Source organism: Pangasianodon hypophthalmus, chromosome 2 (genome assembly GCF_027358585.1).
Source record: "Pangasianodon hypophthalmus isolate fPanHyp1 chromosome 2, fPanHyp1.pri, whole genome shotgun sequence".
NCBI lineage: Eukaryota > Metazoa > Chordata > Actinopteri > Siluriformes > Pangasiidae > Pangasianodon > Pangasianodon hypophthalmus.
The window spans coordinates 18,902,207-18,911,572 of NC_069711.1; positions in this window are offsets into that span (position 1 = coordinate 18,902,207).

Here is a 9,366-nt window from a genome sequence, read left to right on the forward strand (position 1 = left end):
ATATAAATATATATTATCCCAAAAGTATTTACAGCCACTATTTAAAGTGTGTCAGGCTGGCCATGGCCAAAATAATAAACAAACAAGGTCATAAGCCAAGAAGTAAAAATATAAATCACAGTCATTCAGCACAAATAACAAATGAATAAGCATTAATGCTGTGGTGTAAACACTGCTGGCTCCTTAAATGCTGATGAGAGATGATGCGTCTAAAAGAATCTAAAAGAGACTGCAGCATGGGACACCCTCAACATAAACACACAGAGTACACATAAACGAAACACAAGGTGCAGAGCATAACACAGCATTACTCACCCTAGCCAGGCCTTGTCTTGCAAACTGCTCCCATGAACCAAATAAAAAATATAAAATTACGCCAGTGGTATAATGAATTGTATTGAACAGCCTGTTGGTCTCATCCTTCTGGTTAAGAACTGCCTATATATAAATTTTCATCGTCTGCAATATACTAATAATCAAAAGAACAATTTGACTTTTAATAGTGTAATGGTGTTAGTGTCATTTTGTTTGTATAAGTTTACTACATTCACCACGTTACCTCACCAACAAGCCAGTTGTGGGGCTTCAGAGTAATGAATTCAGTTTGACGCAACTGGAAAGTCATTGTGTTGTCCAAAGACTTCACAATTGCAACCACGAGCATGTTACTTCTTAATTTCCACAAATCCGGAACCTAATAAAAAGCAAGCTTTAGTAGAAATCATTGTAATTAGTTTATACTATGATTCTATGATTCTCCTTTTAATGCACAAGCTTTACTTTCAATCCCTTCCACTGTTGCTAGACTTTTTTGTGTATCTTTTTTTTTTATATTTTGGCCTCGGAACATTTAAAGGAGCTGTGAAGTACTTTAATTTTGAAGCTTCGTTTCTTTTCTTTATTTGCCCATGTCTCCTCAGCTAGGTCAACAACTTCCTTTCTTCTGCGCTGTAATGGCTTCATACGAAGTTTTGAAGGGAGCTGGTTATAAACTATATGTTTTCTGTATCTTCCATACAAGGATGAATACATCTTCCTGAGGAAGACCCCAGTCTCAAATTTTCTTTTTTTTTTGAATAATGGATGATTTTACTATGCCAAACCATGTCTCCACATGACAGTTTGTGCTATCAGTTACATCACTAGTCTTTCTTTGATTAAGTTACTCATTTTTCGGAGCATATCTACTCAAATCCCCAAGGTGGACCCCACTCCATAAAGGGAATATGTTCAGGTACTTACCAATCAAAGCTTTTACAATCCCAGGACAGTGGTAAGCATTCTTCTTAAGTGTTTGTTCAGCCTCTGCACATGTAATACTCAGTGTCTCACGATAAACTGACCTGAACACTTTTGAAAAAGGAGACTTGCCCACAGTGGTCTTCACTTGATAACAGGGATCCCTATCATTCAAGGTTTTCTTGTTGAAACAAGACTCCTCTTCAGGTACTTCAGGTACTATTTTGGCAATGAGGTCTTCAAGCAAGGTAATGCTGGCTTGGACTGCTTGGGTGCAGTATTCTGAAGTCAACATGATGCTTAACTGTCTACATGTATGCAGTGCAACATCTAGTGATGTACCGTTTAATAGTCGGGCAAATACAAATTATGCAAAATCTTTAAGACCCTTGTCACTTGTTTGCTTGTGGATGACTTGTGCAATAGCAATAGCTATGCACATCTGCGAACATATAATAAAGTATATGTAGTATAAGATGTGCTCTGTAGTAAGCATTTCAGCCTCAGGTAGTTGGGGAGAGTTGGGACCATTGCCAGGCAGTGTGAGTGAGTAATACAACATGCTTTTATTTTGTCCAGGTATTTTAGACACAAGGCTACTGGAGTGTAAGTGCTGTCTTTTGTCTCAGGTCGTTTAGCAGAATGCCCAAACTTGTTTCAGTGTACATGAGCACATTGAACGGATCCACTTGAAAATTACTTTTCTTAATCTCAGGAGAGATCATTTTAAGAACATCTTTAGTTAAACTTCTGGTGATGTTTCCAGCCATAATCTGAGCAAGAGGAGTGCCACTTAGTGTTCTATAATAGGTGTTGCTTATACCTTGAGAAACTGATCTTATAATCTGGCCTCTCCTTATGTTACTTGCGGGTCTAAATTTTCTTTCAGTTTCCAAATGGCAGCTATTCCTGAAGTGGATCACTGTCATTATTATGTGACCAAGAATTGTAGGTTTCTTTTGCAATCTGAGTAGGTATTTAGCCTGGCAAGATGTAAACATGCAAATAGCCCAAATACTTGCAGCATGCAAAAGCAGCACTTTTTTTCTGAGTATTTTCTTTCTAAATTCATCGTAAATCATGTATGTCAATGACTTCCTGAGCCTGCCCAGTCCTGTTAACAGCTTGATGTTCTTCCACTTTTCTCTGTCAATAATAAGGTGAAATTTTCTTGGTAAAGCATTTCTTTTTCTTTTTTTTATCTTTGTCCTTTCATTTTCCATTTTTTTTACATTTTTGGGGGTGGCTCTGATTCAAGTAGGACTCCTCTTGTCTCTTGTAAATGATTTCTCTCTCTCCCATTTTGAGACACTTCATTTTCAATTTCAGCACATGAACTAACTATAATGGGTGTAATAATCTTACTGTTTCAATTTTGGAGCATTCAACTAAATTTGCTGTCTCAATCTCAAGGGACTGATACTGTGTGACAGTAGATTCTCCAACTTTTGATCCATTTGAAGTCTTCTTGGGAGACTTTTATTTCTCACTTTCAGAGCATAAGTCAACTGTGTCATATTTTAAGTGCTTATATGGTGGCTTTCCAAGGTCATCATTAGGTTCATTCTGAAGGAAGTGGCATTGTGTAATTGTGAAAGGTCCTGAGGGTGATTCCCTGTTGTTGGACACTTTTCTGTCTTACCTTCAGAGTAAATTTTATCTGTTGCATTTGCCCCCACTGCGTTAAGCATAGAATACTCAGCAGTCATTGGCACCTCTCCTATATCATCATCAACTGATGGGACACTAAACTTGGTTGATCGTCTGTCTCGCCATCCAGTGACAGCTGATCGCTGTCTACAAATGAATGGCCTGCCTTCAGGCAATGGGCATTCTCACACCTAGGGCTCTGCAGAGCTATGAAGGATGGCTGTCCTGTCTCACTCTGGACTGCAGATAAATGCTCTATTGAGATAACAGAGGCTTGTAACTGCTTTTTCCCCCTGGGTGATATTCTTCAACTACACATTCTCTTACTCTTGTTCGATTTTCATTCCACAAAACCCAGTAACTCTTTCTCTCTGTATCCTCTCCAGAGATTTTAGCAGAAAGTGAAGACCAAATATTTGAGCACCATTTTGCAAAAATTAAACATTTGCACTCTTTCAGAAATTCCCTAATAATAACTGCTTCACCTCCACACTGTGTCCATAATTATTGTCTCATTTTTATTCCTTTCTTAAATCTTCCCATTGTCTCAGTTCTGGCTGAAAATAAACATTTGTTTTTCATTAAAATGCAGTGGTTAGTGTCATTAAGATGTGTACTAAGCAAAATGTAGTAACAATCCTGGAGGTTTGTACATTAAAATACTTTAAAATTCAATTTAATCACATATCACTTTAAGCAGGTTGAGACATCTTGTTATTCTACATGGGAAGGCGCCAGCTCGCCTACTTTGGTTGGTGTATTGGCAAGGCTACTTAACTCAGCTTGTGGAGAGCTGGATGGAGCTATTATGGAGTGTTTTAAGCAACTTGCATCAAATGTTAAAATATAAAACTGCAAACAGCAAGGCACTGTACAGGCAAGAGCTCTAATACATGTCAATGGCTTGACCCCATCCTTTATCATATCACTGTTTTTTTTTTTTTTTTTTTGATTAAACTGCATAAAAATTAGACATCAAGCCTTCTACACAGAGGTCTGAACATGCTTATATCTACTGGAAGGATAGTTGCGCTTCTGTAGTGGAATCTTGGCTCTCCTCAGTGGAATCTTGGCTCTACTCTGAATCTATGAACTGTGACAACTATTTTAAGGATCTATCAAATCCTTAACCCACTACTAACCTGAAAACACCTCAAATTGAGCAAGAAGGCTTTAGCTTGAAATGCTAATATCTATGCAACTGCTATATTAAAGCAAATGGCTGCAGCTGAAGGCCCTGGCCACTAGGTGACCCTGGAAAGTCTGCTTGAAAATGGAAAAATTATTATGGGTACTATATACTATACTATATATTAGTACTAAACAAGAAAATAGTACTGGTAAAAGTTAACTGGAAAATGCATATATTTGTCTTTTCAGATTATATGAACTGGGTTTTAAAAATGCCAAGGTGTTTGTCCAAAACTGATGCTATGTGTAGCTTCTGTAGCATGTAATAGTGAAATGATGACCTGTAAAAATTTTATTTTTGTGTAGTCTAAGTGTAGTTTAATTTTATTAAATTGAGTTGTGTCATTCACAAAAAAATGGAATATAATATAGTGCTAATCAAAAGATTTGTTGATTTTAATTTCGATTTGATTACAGAAAAAATAGCAGTAAAAAACACTTGATTTCAGAATCATTTTGCTGTAACTGCTAAGACTAACCCTGGGTTTATGTGACACAATGAGTTTATATGTGTAATCACTCATTTAATAAAGTATATCATTATGCCCCACTACTATAGCCTTCAGAATGTGGAAATCTCAATTTCTGGATCTTTATTGATTATAGTAGAAGTAGACGATTATAATCTTGGTACAATCTTAACTAGTTGCCAATGTCATGCACTTTTTAGACGGTCCCTTACTGACGCCATTACTATAAAGTGCTGGTGACCTGCGTTTCAGAACAATTAGCTGCAGCGGACTTCAACGCGACAGCATTTAAACATATGTTCAGTTGTACTTGGTTTCCACTCCAGAGTAAGAAAATACACATTTTGACCTTTTTCAGGTGCACCACAGACGTCAACCGAGTAGTGCATAAAGTGATGTAGATGAAAACTTCTGTAGAGAATGACGTATTTCATAATTACCAGCCAATCAGAAACATGACCTGACCAAAGTTATGACTCAAGTTATCCATCTCTTGTATTTGTACTTTATACTGGTTGTCAGTGAACTGGGGTCAGTGCACCAAGTTACTCACAAAAGTCAAGGTTTGTTGACCTGCTTATTGCATAATTATGAGGAAATCTTTGCAAAGGTTTTCAACTATACCACAGTAAACTCCATGAAAATGAGCAAAAATGAATAACATATGCAGAGATATTTAGAGCTAAACATATGTGACTGCTTTAAAATTTTATTTTAACACAATATTTTTTAGTTATTGATTTTCAGTAACAGCTTTTTCCTGGTCAGGGCTGTGGTGAAACTGGAGCCTGTTCCAGGAACACTGGGCAGGAATACACCAATCAGCCATAACATTAAAACCACCTGCCTAATATTGTGTAGATCCCCGCTGTGCCACCAAAACAGCTCTGACCTGTCGATGCATGGACTCATTGTAGATGCTTTCGGCAGTGGACAGGGGTCAGCATGGACACTCTGACCATTCTGTGGCTACACAGCCCCATATGCAGCAAGCTGCGATGCCCTGTGTGTTCTGAAACCTTTCTATCATAGCCAGCATTAACTTTTTCAGCAATTTGTGCCGCAGTAGCTCTTCTGTGGGATTGGACCAGATGAACTAGCCTTCGCCTCCTACATGCATTAATGAGCCTTGTGTGCCCATGACCCTGTTGCTAGTTCACTGGTTGTCCTTCCTTGGACCACTTTTGGTAGGTACTAATCACTGCATACTGGGAACACCCCACAAGTCTAGCCATCACAATTTGGCCATTGTCAAAGTCACTCAGATCCTCATGCTTGTCCATTTTTCCTGCTTCCAACACATCAACTTTGAGAACTGACCCCTTGACAGGTACCACTGTAATGAGGTTATCAATGTTATTCACTTCACCTGCCAGTGGTTTTAATGTTATGGCTGATCGGTTTATATGCTGGGACACTGGTCAATTGCAGAGTATCATGCACACATATTAACACACTCCATCACTAAGGCCAATTTAGCATAGCCAATCCACCTACCAGCATGTTTTTGGGAAGTGGGCGAAAACCCACATGGACACGAGAAGAACATGCAAAACTCAGAACTGGAATTAATATTTTGTGAGACCTGCCCTGTAAGGTTCTGTAGGGTCTAAAAGACTCTTGCAGAGGATCTTAGTCCACTGCTCCATGCAGAACATGCAAAACACTTCTATGTTGTTTTGGATATATAATTGAGATTATTATCAGGTTGAAAGATCCATTTAGGGTCAAGTCCTTTCCTCCTGGAAGAGGCAAACCAGGTTTTGATGATGCTACCAATCTATACAAGAGCCCCTGAACCAGCAGTCGCAACACATCACTGATCCACCAACATATTTCACTGTGGGTATCAGATGCTCATCATGTATGCAGCCTCCTTATTCACTAAACATACCGATGGTATTTATGGCCAAAAAATGATTTAACATTATTACAGTTAGTTCCTGTGACACTTGTTGAAGCTCATGCACTGCATTTATTAGAGTGCTAAAAAATTAACAACCCTTTTTTGAAGGATTATTTTAGAATATAGTTTGCATTTATTTTATATATTCTTTCAGGGTGTCAATAAATTTTAGTTTATACTCATCATTATTATACTAGGTGCCCATAATTCTGAAGCGTATCATAATTAGTGATATTGAAGACATGCTTACATGACATGGTAGACAGGCAGATCTTAGGCCTACAGGTACAGCAGTACAGCATTTCCCAATCCTGTATACAAACCTCAAGAAGCACTTGTAATGGTCTGAATCAGGTGTTAAAGCAGGAAAACATTTAAATTATCTTACTGCTAGTATGCAGATGCGCCAAGAACTAAAATACAGGTAGCGTTATAAATATCCAGTATCTTGTGATATAATATAACAAGGTTTGGAACTGGATGAAATGTTTAAAATGTTTTTATGTATATGTGAACCCCCCCAAAAAGTATTTTTTGCTTTTTCTAATACTTTACTTTATACTTTCTTGTTGATTATATTAATATATGACCTCAGGAAATCGTTCAGCTTTAGTATACAAGCCTGAAAGCAATTCGTAGACATTTGCACAACTCAAGTAATGCACCTAAATACATAAATGTGGCCAATGCCAAATCCTAGCACCAAACAGTACTTAACCAAGGGTGCATAATATTCTGAGGTTGCTCTAGCTTTATTCTACATAAATATAGCCAACATAAAGAAAAGATGGGCTAATGTTGAACTGCTTTTTTGTGTGAATGGAGAATCAGTGTTAAACAAACACTTTAGTCCATACTTTAGACTTTGGTTTTGGGAAAATAATGTTCATAACATTCACATTTTCTGTACCAATCATTTCATTTTCCTTCTTTTTCTTCATTAAAACATATAATGGCTCTTTTTGGTACTTTGTTAGCTGTATGACCATGTTTATAAAATATTTATCAATGACACTGAGAATGAATAGTGCATATAAAGGCCAAAGGTGAATTAGGACTGGTCTGTTTGTCTTGAGATTAGAGAATCATAGGCCATCTTGCTTCATATCCTGCCATAAAGCATACATAAACCTTTTAATTTGGAATAGACGATGTGCTCCACTGATATTAGATAAAATGGATTTTACTGCTTTGTTATTTTGAAAGGGTTTTTTTCTGGGTTTATGATGTGACCTGTCCATTTTTTTCCCCACAATGACATGTTAAGCCAACACATGAATAAATTCAGTGTCATGTAGAACATCCTGAAGTCCCCTAACATGTGTTGCAAATGTATATATTTGCTGGTTTTCTATTAAAGTGTGTGTGTCCCTTTAAAATGCATTTGATGCGGCAGGACCACAACAACTATTCTTTAGCTGAATAAATTATTCAGAGCTGTGCTCTACTGAGCTGAGTTGGAAAAGGGAAGGAGGGAGGAAGGGAAGGGAAGGGAAGGAAGGAGATAGAGAAGATATATCTAGACCTTGGTCAAATTATTGGAAATTTTATCCTGTAGCCCTTTCACCTTTAAACCCTTGTTCTATTGATCAGAAACATACAGGCAATAGACATGGTGGTATATAGCACCATGCTCAACACCAGTGTTATTACAGTGTTATTTGCGATGGATGACGTCAAGCCTAAGATGCTCTCCTGTAATTAAAACCCTAGCTGAATCACACACTATGGAATCAGTCTATGTGTCATGTCTGCGTTGGCAAGATAAGTCATTTAAGAGAGAAAAAGAGAGAGAGAGAGGGTTTGAGGATTTGCATTGCTCAGTACTACTGAGTGATTGGGTGCTATTGTGTGGTTCACTCTGAGCTTAAGTATTCCAAAAAAGGGGTACATTAACCATGCGTACCTAGATTGTGTATATGGCATATAGATATAATGGAGTGAAGAAAGATTGAAAATATTGTCTGAGGGCGGCAAGCAAAAAGGAAGAAGACCCAGACAAGAGAAAGCAAGAGAAACTGCTTTGTGCTGGGTTTGTGTGTGTTATAAAGCGTGGAGTGTGTGGACTGCATTGTGTTTCAGTCTGGGTGAAACCTGAGTGGCATCTGCCTGGTCTGCTGTGGTATATTCTGGATGCATGGCCCAGTCACTTTGCCTCCACTGTCCTCCATTATGCCTGAACAAATCAAACAATAAACCTGTGCCTGTGTATTTTAAAGAAACAATTCAGCATCGTTAATCCACCCAGGAGGACTGATGTGTTGGGCCTACACATGACACATGCTCACAGCTCTGTGATATTCAGTCTTATCAGTAGCATAATATGCTTGTTTGTACTTTTGATGTAGCTTATTGTCCACACATAATTGATACAGAATATTCTATTTGTTTAAAATAACAATTACACAAAAAGCTGTAAAATTTGTTAAAATTCACTATTGTAAAGTGTGTCTTTATTTACTGTTATATTTCATGACCTTCCACCTTGTAACATGAAGCAGAACAGCTGACTGTTGGCTTCTTCTATTTAATTTTGCAGAATATATATTTATAGAACAATTGAAGATTTTCATAGCAATCGTTTAAATTCGCTGAGAATATGCTAATTCTGTCATAGGATGATTATGTAAGTAGACACACTTCTCCAAAGTTTTTCTTGCTGAATATGCCTTTATTCAGACTGAGTTGAAATTTTAAAGCTGAGTCACAGTAACTGCAGGGAGTCAGTGTAAGATCTTACTGCATTCAGTGTGAGGCGGAGTGAGCTGAGGCAGATTCGTGATTTGTGAATTGAGAGTAATCCTACCCCAAGCCATAATTGTGAAAACAGCAGTGTGGGAACTGACTTTTAAATTCCTGTTTGTTTCTCTAGTTTATTAGAGACTTTCATAGATACTGTATAATACAGTT